Source organism: Ambystoma mexicanum, assembly GCF_040938575.1.
Source record: "Ambystoma mexicanum isolate Mex_15411 chromosome 12 unlocalized genomic scaffold, UKY_AmexF1_1 Mex_chr12_unloc.2, whole genome shotgun sequence".
NCBI lineage: Eukaryota > Metazoa > Chordata > Amphibia > Caudata > Ambystomatidae > Ambystoma > Ambystoma mexicanum.
In genome coordinates, this window is record NW_027182323.1 from 1,403,309 (window position 1) to 1,417,444 (window position 14,136).

At 49.5% G+C, this 14,136-nt stretch overlaps 3 non-coding genes across 3 annotated transcripts; 1 reads left to right on the top strand and 2 right to left on the bottom strand.

Annotated features, from left to right (window-relative positions):
* The first annotated feature begins 8,777 nt into the window (after nucleotides 1-8,777).
* TRNAV-CAC (transfer RNA valine (anticodon CAC)) lies at nucleotides 8,778-8,850 on the top strand. Its single transcript has one exon. It is a non-coding gene; the product is annotated as a tRNA-Val (tRNA).
* A 296-nt stretch (nucleotides 8,851-9,146) lies between these two features.
* On the bottom strand, nucleotides 9,147-9,218 carry TRNAQ-UUG (transfer RNA glutamine (anticodon UUG)). The gene has a single exon. It is a non-coding gene; the product is annotated as a tRNA-Gln (tRNA).
* Nucleotides 9,219-13,762: 4,544 nt separating this feature from the next.
* On the bottom strand, nucleotides 13,763-13,834 carry TRNAA-UGC (transfer RNA alanine (anticodon UGC)). Its single transcript has one exon. It is a non-coding gene; the product is annotated as a tRNA-Ala (tRNA).
* Between the last annotated feature and the right edge of the window lie 302 nt (nucleotides 13,835-14,136).

A 14,136-nucleotide genomic window follows, 5' to 3' on the forward strand; every position in this document is an offset into this window, starting at 1 on the left:
GCTTGATCGGGGTGAATGATATGCGGCATGTAGGGGGCAAGGCGTAGGGCTAGTAATTTGGCGTACCCGTTGATAAGCGAGAGTGGACTATAAGAGCAGCATTGAGTGGGGGGTTTACCGGGCTTCAGCAAAACGGTTATTGTGGCTTCACAGAGCGAAGGGGGAAACAGACCTACCTCCACTGATTCCTCCCAGAGGGCCATTAGGCGAGGGAGTAGGAGTGATTTGAAGTGTTAATAGAATTCAACGGGAATGCCATCTGAGCCTGGGGATTTCCCTGATGAGAGTGAGTCTATGGCATCCAAGAATTCCCCGGTGGTGAATGGATTCTCGAGACATCCAATGGTCTCAGGGGAGAGGATCGAGAGGGGAAGCTTATCTAGGGAAGACTAGATCTCCGCTGTCGGGACATTGTCTGCATTGGCATATAGGGATTCGTAGAAAGAGAGGAATTCAGAGTTAATATCTTGCAGGGACGTGGCTAGGGTACCATCGGGTCTCTCCACTCCAGGGATGGGAGGGGCACCAAATTCTCGGTGGAGAAGCCTGGCCAGAAGATGGCCTGGGCGTTGACACTCGCCGTATTTCCTCGCAAGTCCCGGGCTGTCCAGGAACCTCAGTTCGCGGTCCGCAAGAAAACGGAATGTGTCAAGTTCCGTACCGATTGATGCCAGGAGTTCCGGAGTTTGGTGTAGCGAGCATTGAGCTTCCAGTGCGGACAGCATGGCTTTGCTTTCAGCAATATTTCTGTGAATTGTTTTAAGGATGCTGTTCTCCTTAGACAGGGCAATACCTCTTATATAAGCTTTGAAAGATTCCCAGAGGGTGGCCTGTGAGGACACTGTGTTGGTGTTAATTTCGAAGAACTCCTCAATGGCGGTCTCCAGCTCTGAGCTGAAGACGGGGTCGAGGAGAGAGTGAGGTTTCATTATCCAGTGTCTGCTGCGGTCACGATCCGGGCCCCAACAAAGGGTAATAGTCACCGGTGAATGAACAGAGAGGGTTCTGGGAAGGATCGATAGGTGAGATATGTTCCTTATAAGTATGTCACACACTAGCCATCTATCGATTCAGGAATATGAGTCATGCACCGAAGAGTAGAAGGAGTAGGAGCGGGAGTCGGGATAGAGAAGCCTCCATGCGTCCACCAGGGAAAGACTGGGGAGAGATGACAGTGTAGTGTAGGCTGCTTTGGAAAGTCGGCGAGGTCTGAAGCCGTATCTGTCAAGGTCTACGTCAAATATCGTATTAAAATCACCTCCCCAGAGGATTATTGTTAGCAGGAAGCTGTCAAGGAGAGACGTGAGATGTGAATAGAACTCCAGGTCGTCGATATTGGATCCATAGATGTTTAATAGGACCACCTCCTTATTCTGCAGACTACCATGGACTAACACATATCTGCCCAGGGGGTCGATCTGTGTAGATATGGGGTTAAATTTAAGGCTCCTGTGAATTAGAGTCATAACTCCCCGGCTTTGGGTAGAATAATTAGTAAAGTACCTCTGAGGGCCCCACATTTTGGCAAATCTTTCACAATACTCGGTGTAGGCGTGCGTTTCTTGTAAAAACAGTATTTTGACCCAATGGCGTTTGGCCTGAAGCTGTAGTTGTTTCATCTTCTTATAGTTTCCCAGCCCCCGCACATTCCAACTCATGAATGTCAAGTTATCCTCAGTTGACAGTCCAGAGGTGGTCATTAGAAGTGACGGATTAACGGGGTGGTGCTCCCCATGATCGGTGCACCATTTGATCAGCCTTGCAATAATAACTGAACAATATTGCCCCATACTCTACCTCCCCTGTGGATACCAAGCCTTTTTTAACATAAAACCCAACAACGCCCACCCCCTCCGACGTCCCGCCCCCAAACAAACAGAGGAATGACAACCCCATGCCCAAACAACCAAATCCAAACCAATGGCATCAACGCCGGGGGGCCTGTGAGCTGGCCTGGCGGCGGTGCTCCGGACCGGAAGGCAATTTAAGGATAAGCATGGTGCCTAGTGATGACATCTTGTGCCACCCGGGTAGGACTCCACCTGGGTGGAAAGGGCATGATCGCAAAATATAGAAACAATTTTCTCACGTATGGGGGAAGTAGCCCCCTAATCAATCAACTAGACCAGGAAGGTGACTGAATTTAACAGCAACTAATAGAGTAAACTAGCAACAGTGGATGAGCGCTGCGGAGAGAAATTGAACCAGAGAGGCGTTCAGTGATAACTACGAGAGTCTCCCATGGGATTATGAGGCCAGCCCTAAGGACCAGAACATACATGTCATAGACCGAAAAACTCGAGTAGGCGGAAGACAGCCCCTTCTCACGCTCATCCACCGGGTAGACATTTCTGTACCAAGTCGGAGTCCCAAATCATGAACAATCAGCCAATAAACATAACATTGACAATGTGTGTTTCAAAAGGGGGTCAGCCGGGGAAATGTTCATCGATAAATCTGGAGGCCTCCTCAGGGATTGTGAAGAAGTAGACCTGGTTGGAATGTTCAATGCTCAATTTAGCGGGGTATAACATGGAGTATTTGACCTGCAGGTCTCGAAGCCTCCTCTTTACTGCCAGGAAGGTTTTGCGTTCACGTTGGACTGCCACCGAGAAATCAGGATATAGATGGATCCTGGCAGCGCCCAGAATGAGTTCACCCTTGGCTCTAGCCGGCCTGAGCAGGGCGTCACGGTCACGGAAGTTTAGAACTCTACCTATAATGGGTCGTAGTGGTGCGCCCGGTCTGGGCTTTGCAGTGAGGGCACGGTGGGCTCTCTCGATCGCGAACTATGGGGAGAGTTTTGGAGTCTAACAATTTTAGTAGAGTGCACTCTAAGTAATCCTCCATGGGTACCTTTATGCCATCTTCGGGTACTCCGATAATGCGGAGGTTGTTACGTCTCCAGCGTGATTCGAGGTCCTCGTTCTTTTTCTCAACCTCGGCGACACGGCCAGAAAGTGTGGAGACCTCCGCCCTTAGAGAGCTCAAGTTATCCTTGGTGGTACTCACTCGTGTCTCGATCTCGGCAACCCGGCCGTCGGTCCTCTCCATATGAGCCTTGATAGAGGATATAGTGCCATTCATGTCGTCAAGCTCTCTGTGGAGCGTGGTGAACACCTCCCGGATGTATTCCATCATTTTTTGAGCGTCTGCCGGGTCCGAGGTCGAGGGGTTAGATGGTTCCTACCCGGACACCTCCCCCACCGGCCCCAACGGGGTTTTTGTGAAAATGTTAATTGAGCATTGCTTCTTTCCAGCTCCCTTGGTCATGGCACCAGGCGGAGGGTGGGCCCGAAGGCCTGGGCGGGTGGCAGGAGTGTCGAGGCAGGTCGGGAGGCAGAGGGCAGGACACAGAGGATGGTCGGACAGGCTATTCAGAGCATTCGGGCGCCCAGAGGACGACAGGGTTGAAGTGGAAAGTAGTGCTGTAATAGGATGTGGAGTCTCTGGTCACCACTGCCCGCCAGTTCGCAGGTCCGGGGGGGATCTCCCTGGCCGGCAGTGGTATGAGGGCACTGAGTGGTCAGTGAGTGGATCCCCTGGTGTCGACCGCCCCGAAGATCACGGGTGAAGGCCAAGAACCGGAGATCAGTGTGCCGTGACAGGGGTGGAAGTAGGAGCAGCTATGGGCACTGATGTGGTTGAGCAAACTGGGGAGTCCACTTCCTGTGTCGGAGGAGAGGTCCGCCAAGGCTCCCAGCAAGGCAGTGGTGGACCACAGAGGGGTTAGCAGGACGCCCACGGCCAGGCAGCGAGGAGACAGTCACTGCAGGGGTCTTCGATCCCAGTATATCCAAGTAAAGCAGAGGGTCCAGTCACTGCGCGCCGCGGTAGGGGGGACCAGCCTGGTGCACCACTAACCATGGTCTGTGTGGTGTCCCAACTGATATATGTGGCGCAATGAGCGGGAGGTGTATCACCACGGCGAATACCCCATGCAGGCACTACGGTGGAGAGCAGTAGGATCCACACCAAGAGAAGAGGTCCCAATCCAAGGGCCAGCAGCGGGCAGCGTGTGCCAACACCTAAGTGGTGCACGGGTTAATAGATGACGGCGCCCGAGGAGTCTGTGTCCCCCCCGACAGGGCCCACCAGGTCGCGTTAGGAGCGGGGGCCCTGTGCGTCTGGCAGGGTAGCAGGGCAGCGGAGCGTGACGACAGCCACAGTGGGTCCCGGCACAGAAGGTCCAGGTTCCGGTCGTGAGTCCAGGGAGGGAGGCGACGCGTGCCAGCACCGGCAGCACTACAGTGCGGATGGGCAGAGTGTCTGGTGGGACCCGAAGGGACTCACCGCAGTAGCCAGGAGCGGGAGCGTCCCGCAATCCGGTCCCAGAACAGGAAGCCTCCTCTCCGGATCCACAAGAGGCACTGATAGGCAGCACGCCGCCCTGGGAGAGGCGGCGGAGCAACAGCTCTACATTTGGGGTTGCACCCCGGGGTCCAGTCAGGGGGCTGGTGTCTGCGCACAGGCCGCAACGGTTCCTCGAGGAGTGGGGAGAAGGTGACGCCGCACCGCACAGTGCCCCTCCCCCCAGTAGGCCCCGGATCCTCAGAGTCAAGCCAAATGACTCTGGAGCAGAGGAGCGGGGCAGAACGGCGCCAGCTCCCGGCCCAATTTCAAAGCACTGGATCTCTGCGATAGGGTTGATTCAGGACGCGGGGTTCGAGCAGCACACGCCCGGGTCCTGCAGCAATTTAATAGGGTGGCTGGCCCAGGTTTTAATAGGGCACCAAAGGAGGATTCAAACAGGAAGGCGCCCCACGAAGCGGAGTTCACAATCAGGCGGCCATCTTCTATGAGAGCTACAGCGCCCCCCTCCCCAACCAAGTTATCTGAGTTGTGATGTGATAGAGATGCACAGAGGGATACAGAGAAAAAAAAGATTTCAGTACAGGGAGACAGGATTCAGAATGAGAAGGCAAAAGAGTGGGGACATAATTGAAGAATGCATGAGGAAATAAAGTGGACTGAACTGGAAAACAAAAGGGATTTATACTGAATGGTAAGTGTTATTACTTGGCTAGACTAGCTAATTTGGTTGCATCCTGCCTGAAGCTATTTTCTGACATGGCATTGCATTTTTACTGGCATCAAGGGTAAATTAAAGCCAGTATGATGAGCGTTCCTATATCGCTATACTGGCATATATGGGTGCAGCCAGTCGTGACATGTTTTCTTATTGTGGCATGGCATTTTTACTGACAACGTCAGCAGGACTATGTTCTTATGTATGGATACTGGCATATAAGGGCAAACCACATCAAGGATAGTGGCCCATCACAGCCTCTGAGCGACTAGATCTCATTGCAGTACACTTGCTGTGGAAGCAGACACATGCATGTATGTACGCATGTACAAATGCGTAGACTGTGGCTAGTGTCTGCACTTTGCACAACCACATACACACTCTAATTTCACTTTCTTCTATCATTGGGCTTTGGTAGCTCTGCACTAGTGGTGGAGTTATGAGCTATTAATCCGCGGATTTATGTGCCTCTATTGCTCTTCTTAGGTACTCCTCCACTTATCGATGCTCCATGGAATGTGTCCCTGTTGAGTCTAGCATGATCTCTAGATTAAAAACTGTTACATAGTACCCACTGAACCCTTGCTTTTCAGCTCTTTTGTCTCATCACAAGTATAATCATCCAACCGATTCTTGAGGCCCTGCTTCGCTGTAGCTGTTCCAGGAGACACCTGGTCCTTTGCAAAAGAATAGTGCGAAAACCGTACAGAAACATCTGACCTCTTGAAGACTGGTGTGCACCTTACTTCCTCCCACTTTCCGGCAGGAGATTTATTTATTGATTACGGTAGCGCCACCCACGCTGCAGCATCGCGCTCTCCCTCTGTAAGGCGGCAGAGGTCCCTTAGCATCTACTCTCTTCTTGGGGCACATTTCTTCTGACCGGCGGCGGATGCCGCCTCTTCTGCATTTTACTTTTGCAGCGGATGCTGCTTCATGCGTGTTCTGGTTTGGAGCTGCTATCGCGGAGCTGGGCACTTTCTCCCTCGGCGGGAGCAGGCAAAACACTTGATGGCCGATGCCGCAGTGCTGCAGGCTGACCCGCACTCCGGCTGCACAAGCACCCTCTTCACACACGGCTGCGGCCAGGGAGGGTCTGCCGGTGGGTCACTGGGCATCCACTCTCTCCTTTTCTTGTGGCAGTTGGTGCTGCTTCCTTTTCTTTCTCCTGCGGGCAACAGATTGTGCTGCAGGGGTCCGTCTTCCTCGTCGCCATTGGTGGGGGGCGACAGTGGACACACGGCCAGCATCACAAGTGCTGGGGGTGCCAGCATCTTGGTAGATTGCCGGGATCACCCAGACTTTCTGTTGTTGCAGGACAGGATCCCAATGGCCCATGGGGACATGGGCCTGGGCGCACTGTGGATGCCGGGAGCATCCTGGATGGAGGGTGGCCTGGGTGGACCCAGGGCACCATGCTGAACTGGGGGGCCCCTATGGGACTCCCGAGAATGGGAACTTACCACCGTTGCTGGCACCCGTAATATCCCGGTAACACACGGATTTCAGGCACCGGTAATGGTAAGGTGAGTTTGCTGGTAGCCGGCCGGTGGCTCAGGCGGGTTACCGGCCAACTCATAATGAGGCCCAATGTCTTTTGGACTGACATACTCCTGCCCGTATTGGAAGTGAAAGAGCTTGAGGGACTGGTTAATCTTCTTTATGGCCAAAGCTGTCTGAACTGGTCAGGGTGCGGAGTAACAGCTCTCCTCTAGCCCTACACCAGCTTAGGTTTCCTAGGAGACAGCCGTTAGTAAAACTCTATGTATGGAGCCACTGGTGATGATGGTTGACCAGCTGGGATTCTTCATGAAGCAGTGTGTGCAAGATGCCCATATTTATCTAATGGTGTCAACCGAGGAGAGCATCCGGCAGCTCAAACAACCCTCCCAGAACATTAGAGACTGGAAGAGGACAAACGCAGCCCTTCCAAGACTCAGTTCTTGTTCTATCCCTTAGCTCTGCCTGGGAGAGTTCACTTTACATATTGTTTCTGCGCCAATATATTCTACAGTTAAGTCCTGGGCTTCTTTGTGTTCCCAGACTGTCCCTTGCAAAGCATGTTGTATTCACTATCTAATCTGATGAACAAAATCTACAGCTACTGAAATGTATGTCACCTCTTTGCCTAAAGATGGTTTTAGGACAGTAGTTCAGGGACTGGTGTGATTAAGAGTGGACTGTATGAATTATCTTCTGTATTTCCACGCAAAGTCAAATCTGGCACCCCTAAGGCGGTCTAACATACTGAAGCCCTGCTTGTATATGCATTAAGGATGTTAGGTCAAATTTCTCCTGGTCACTGCGTCACAATGGGGGGCAAGCAACATGATAAATAAAGCTCTATATTGTTTTAAAAACTTTACAACTGTTCAGCCCAGTGTTTCTGTCTATTTGGATTAATTCATATTATATGTAATCAGGTCATCTAGAAGAAAAACGTTGATTCTCTATTAAAAACAAACATTAAAAAGTGGATCCTTTCCTTTTCTAAGGGGGCTTGTGCAGTGTGGAACGCATCTGAACCTGTGCTGTGCACTGTTACCGTGCACTCTGAATTCTCGTCCACCATGTTTTAAAAGACTTTTTGAGGAGTGCTCCTGCAGCTTGAATTGCAATTGGATGTTTTGGATTTATTAAGAAATTACTGTATTTGTGATTATTTAGTACGTGTATGTTGCAGTTCTCTATTTCTCTGGAAATTGCCCTCTGGTTCCTTTTGGGCGGGAAAAGTGTTCACAATACTAAATAACAATAATAAAGACAATTCCCTTGCATAAGATTGCTCAGGCCTGCTGTGGCCAGCACACAGCCATACTGCCCAGGCACCCTCTTGCAACCAACTCGTTAAAATGCCATTATCGGTCACAGGTTGATACATCTGTAGGGTTGGTCACAATATGCACAACCAGAAATACACTTCACACACGCATGCTCAAGCCCTCTAACGATATTCATTTTCTCTGAGACAAGTGATGACATTCAACCAATGGCGTTCCTGGGCTGCTGAGTTACTGGGGTGCCTTCTGGCTGCTCTGTGGTAATTGCATCGGCAGAGCCCCAAACCAACACATGGCAGAGGACACCTGGGAGACAGTCACACAGCTGTCTATTGAGTCTATGTGATGCTGGAAGCTCAAACAGGATGCATGTCTTTAAAGCACCGCATCCACGTGCTTCTCTCTGTCTTCCTCTGGCACGTGCACTGCTGTGCTATAGCCGCCATCCTGCGCCCCCTGTGTCATACTGGGCCCCCTATGTGTCGTCCTCTTTGGGTGTGTGATTCAAATTCATGTGGCTCTCTGGGCATTGCATTTTCCAGGGAAAACAATATCTCTTCTGTTGCTGATAAATCGTTCAGGTGTGTGGCGCATGGTATGAGGTGCATAGGTGGTGGTAGTGATCTAATACAGGGACACTCACCTGTGCCAGGTGCGGGCACAGGTGGTTGATGCAGCACTGGAGACAGATCCACGTTTACAAAGGATTTTGGATTGATTTGGGGCACTCAAAATGAAACAATACATTCCTTTAAAACTTCAAAAGATGGGGAGTGTCCATGGAGTAAGACATATATATTAACGGGATCTTGGTCGCAAGTTTAATCCAGTGTACAATGATCTGTCTGACTTCACTGGCATGGAAGGAGCCAGCTGGCTTAAATGTTACTGTGTTGATATGCCGTGCTTCAGCACCCCCTTCCATGCGCTATCATAATAATGGGAAAGAAAAGCACACGTACAGTTCCGTTTCCGTAGTGTAGTGGTTATCACGTTCGCCTCACACGCGAAAGGTCCCCGGTTCGAAACCGGGCGGAAACACTTTTAGCGAAAGCCTCTTTAATCCTCACTTTTCATCTTCCATAGTGAAGTCCATATGCACAACGTGATATGAACGAACACTATTTTAAAAACTATTTAGTAGCAAAATTAATACAGATTACATTTTTTATAGTGATAGTATGTAAAGAACACGGAACAAAATAAAGTCAGACGAAACTAAGACCGACTTTCGTTCATGATGTATTCGAATTGTAAATACTAGGAGCGGGAATGAATGAAATAAAGGGAAATAAAATTGAGATTCCGAAAAGCGTCTCATTTCAGTGAAAAATGTGAGGTTCCACCGAGATTTGAACTCGGATCGCTGGATTCAAAGTCCAGAGTGCTAACCATTACACCATGGAACCATACACTTAGTGCCACGGTACCCCTAATTTTTAGCTAAGCACAGGTGCCCTGAAATCTGCAGTACTACGAGATTTATGATAGCCTAATACACCCTTTCCCGATATCAGTAATTCTTAATCATTGGGACTTTGTATTATACTTATGTCTTTGTAAAGAGCTTGTCACGGAGAATGAGTACCTCAGGGAGCACTGAGCAGAGGTTGAAACCCCTTAACATATGCACCTTACCATCTCACCTGCATGGGATTTCATGACTCTTTCTTGCCTTTGGACCAGTCATAGAATACAGGCCTGGAACATTATGTTTATTCCCCATTGCCGTCATGATGCCATTCTGGAAAATGACTTGAAATGGCTGTTGCATTGGGCTCTGTTCAGAAAAGACTCTTGGGTTTTCTCCTCAATTACCATATCTCCAAGTGAGATTAGGCAATTTAGTATCTAGCACAGTCTCTGAACATTTCGAATTTTACAGCTTGTGAAAGATTGATATGATTGTATGAGTGTGGATTATACACAACAGTATGATGTGTTGGCCTTACTACAATGAAATAGGAATAATGTAAGGAATAGTTGAAAAGACTCTTGCTGGGGTGGACTGGGTTGTTGGCTCTTCTGCCGAGTACACCAGGCTGCCCCAGTGCCCACCCATTGGTCTAGCACAAAGGCAATCTCACTAGAACCCATTGCTTGGTTCAAAACGGAGTGAAGATCCCAGGCACGTACCCCATATGTTTCAGTAAAGAGCCAGCCTCCCTTTGAACCATGCCTGCTGAGCCTCCTTAAAGCCCCACATCTTGTTCCAGTAGAGATTCAGTATTCTTGGGACACCCCCACCCCCTTGCCCAGCTGCCAAGTTTTCAGTCTATGTATGTGTGACATTTACATATTTGGAATGTACTTAACTGTTGGGGGGCCGCAGGTGGACACACTGCCGGCCTCTCACGTGCTGGGGGAGCCAGCACCTTGGTAGTTTGCCAGGATCACCCGAACTTACTATTGTTGCAGGCCGGGACCATGATGGCCCATGGGGACATGGGCTTGAGGTGCCGGGGGCACTGTGGATGCCGGGAGCATCCTGGGTGGAGGGTGGCCTGGGCGGACCCAGGGCACCATGCTGATGCAGGAGGCCCAGACCAGCGAGACCTGCCGGACCGTGATCACATGGTGTGGGCCTGCAGGCCAGGGCTGGGGACTGGCAGCTGAAAATATTTAACTGTTTCCAAAATCCAGGTCTCACTCCTGCAACCTTCCTGAACCTCCCGCTCAGGACGAATTGTGTATCTCTGGTTTTGGGCTGTGGGGAGTGACATTATCTAATTCTTTTCACCAGCCGGGGCTGGAAACTGCAAACGGGGGCTGCTCTTTTTCCAGCCCTATGTGTCCACCTGCCGTGTTAGGCTAAACACGGGGCTAATTGCTCATGGTCATTTCCTCTGTAAAGAGGATGTTTCTCTGCTCGATCGTTGGTGTGACATCCATCGCTGACAAGACATAAACAAAATGGCCCCCGGGTCTCTGAAGTCACCTGGAAGGTGTGAAGAAGACCTTGCCCTTCCAATCGTGAGTCCCTCTCCCTCGGGACAGCCACCCCTTCCTGTCCTGCTGCCTTTCTCCACCTGGGTTACCTTTGCTTTGTGACCCTTGTGTTTGCCGCCCTGTGAATTGGAGTTGGAGGGGCCTTGGCCCTCCACCATGTTATTGCCTGGTGCCCTCATGCCCCCCTTTCAGGGTGGGTGTGCCATCTCTCTAACATATGACGTCGGGTGCTGCTATGCCCTCATCCCGAGCTTTAACCTGCTGTTGGCCTGGCATTTATCCTCGCCTGAAGCCCATAACAAATTAAGCCCAGGCATAATTATTTACAAAATATTAATATTCAACATGCAAGTCCACACAGACGATCAGTAGCGTACGTGCTTCAACACTTCTGTCCTCCAGCACCCAGCTCATTCTAATGCCATCAGCTCTCTTTTCAACATTGTACTACTTTTGACTGGCCGCAACGGCCAGAAGGGGTTGTCGCCCCTTCGCTGCCCCCATCCTCCTCCTCTTTGCTTCTTCTTTTTTTCTTTTAATAAAACCATGCTCTCTCAATCCGTCGTTAAAATTCAATAATATGTCTGAGCCCACCTGAGATAGGTCAACCCCATCTTTATCGTAGTATCCTGGTACACCCCAATTTATTAGGCCATCCCTAAACATTGAGAAACATGCTCCCCTGCAAAACTTTGTCATGTCCATATTCCATTTTTTCTGGCACTTCTCCACAGCCATGTGTGAATTTGCACCCCTCCATATTTATCTGGGCACGATTCTGGCCATATGAGTCCACAAGCGCCCCCTTCCTCGCTCAATGCCCAGAACGTGGCGCACATTTCCTTAAGCAGCTGCCTTCTTCCCAGCTGTGCCACATCGTTCCCCCCCAGATGGGTTATTATTGTCTCTGGGGGTCACTCTTCACCCAGTAGCGGCTCTCTGACCTCCACCCGGCAATCCATGTGGGACCTTGTCCCAGGAAGCTCTTCTTATTATGCCTCTGAAGATGTTAACACCTCCCATCAGCGTACTGGAACTCTCTACCGGGAGGTCCCCTGCGAAAGAGTGTTTCACCGGCAGCCCTGATATGACAAAGCCACTGTCACATTAGGGTGTCGATCACCAGAGTCATTTTGAAGCATGCAGACATGGATAGTGGGTGCAGTTAGAGTACCACGAGATCAGGCTTAGGTCAAGAGAGGGGTTTTACTGTTTTGGATTCTGTCAGGCCTCCCTACGCATCCTTCCCTCTCCCCACTCTCTGCAGACACAGGCACTCTATATATGACATTGGAAGACAAGGTACACATGTCATAGCAGCCTGGATTGGACACTGACTACATTCTTGTTTTGGGCCAATCTGCTGTAGAATGTTGCCTTTATAAAGGCAGGAAATGTGGTCCTCAGTTGATTCATCTTTGGATTCTCAGAAGAAGGAGAGGAAGGATTCATTGGAAATGTGTTGGGAATGGTTAGTTTATACCAAAGTTCTCTGCCATAGAGCTGAAGACAGAAGGCTTCAGGGCAGAGGCAAGCTCTACTCTCTAACCCACCCAAGGGCACATTTGGGGTGACCAGCTTGCGCAATCTAGCCAATCATTTTTGAAAAGTCTGCACTGTACCATTTGAGCACTTCGAGCGGACTCAACCTGTCTCAGCGCCCATGATCTCGTGGGACCACCAATTGAAACGGCTTGACACTGACTCGATCCAGAAAGAGCTCCAATAAGCCTGACTCGATGCTGCTGAGCCCCAATCACAATAGACATGCGCATTTGAAGAATCTTTGTCCCCCTTGTCTGCCTCGGCACCTCAGTAACTTTTAAGCCACCTTTCTTAGCCATTTAAAAGACATATCCTTGAACATTGAAATGTGCTGCTAAAATCATTGGCCAGCACCCCTGTCTTCACACTGAATGCCCCTTTATTCCCATAGTGTGTATTCTCTCCGTTTCCTTTAGAGAGGTGGGTCTTTATTGTTTTTAATTTGTTGTATGCACTGTACGTATTTCCTAAAGTTCCTGTTTTTGTAGAACCTTGGTTGGGCATTTATTCATGTTGGTACCACCATACTATTGGTGTTTGTGTGCAAATGTAACAGCTCAAACGCCTCAGAAAGAATTTAGACTGCCCTTTGCCACAGTTACCAAAAGAGGCATAGGGGGTATACCTGTCGGGTGTATCGGCTTCCCCTTTATGACTGCGCTCATTGCTGGTTTAGTAGCAGTCTGGGGCTGAGTAGGTGTTTTGGACACTACTCACCCCTGTGCTCCTACAGAGCAATAGTCATTTCGTCACCCCGAATGTAAAATTTTCTGTTATGCCCCAGCAAGGTTTGTGCCATACAAAACACAATACATACATGCAATAAAACATGCCTGTGCTATGCTATAAGATCCTTGTGCACTGCCACAGTGAGGCGTTATGTATTGCCGTATGCTGAAATGAATGTACTACTGCTTGCAGACGGCGGCGAATCAAGTGCACAGTTTTACTTTGACTATGTACATGTTAAGAGCGTTGAAACAAAGTTTAAAAAAAACACATCAACGAATAGGTTATGATAATTTACAGCTATTTTTAAAGAAAACATTTAATGAATTCTATTTTTCCCTTTTAAAGAACTCCTTCGAGGCACTTCAGAGAAGTCACGTGGAATGTTTGCCTGCCCAATCCTGCCTGCTGCTGCTGCTTCCCATGATCACTTTGTTCTATGCTATCTATATTTGTCAGTCACCATCTCTCCAGGGGTTTTGTTTACTGTGAACCCCATTCGCGGTATTGCTGAGGCAGCTCCGGCTGTTTGTTGTCTAGACAGGGCCCCAGTCTGGTAATGTGAACTAGTCACAAGAAGGATAGTCTTGAAACGTGAGCGACGGAATATGTTCAATGTAGTGAGATGCGACATAAAATTATAGTCCTCTTTACCAGAAACCCAAAGAGGATGTAACAGTATATCCTTTAAATGTTGGCGTTCATGCGTACCCCAAAAAATATATGCACCTGGAGATGCCGGGGATTGAACCCGGGGCCTCATACATGCAAAGCATGCGCTCTACCACTGAGCTACATCCCCTCACGTAAAACACACCATCGTAATATCTGTGCCGTCCGACCCTCGGCCCAGTAATTCTGCAAATGAAATCTAGTTTGTAGAAAAGGTTCGGCAGTGAAATCGAAAGTGATAATCGATGCAGGACCGAGATTGTTTCTGCTATAGGGACTGCTGGTGGCTGTGCTACATCCCTTTACGATAACGTTCCACTAATGTTAGAGTCGGCACGGAGTTTTTTGTATGTGGGAACTGTTTTCATTCTCTATCTCTGTTCTACTTTGGGATGTTTCCTCTTTCGCCTCGCCACAGAAATCAGAAGGAAT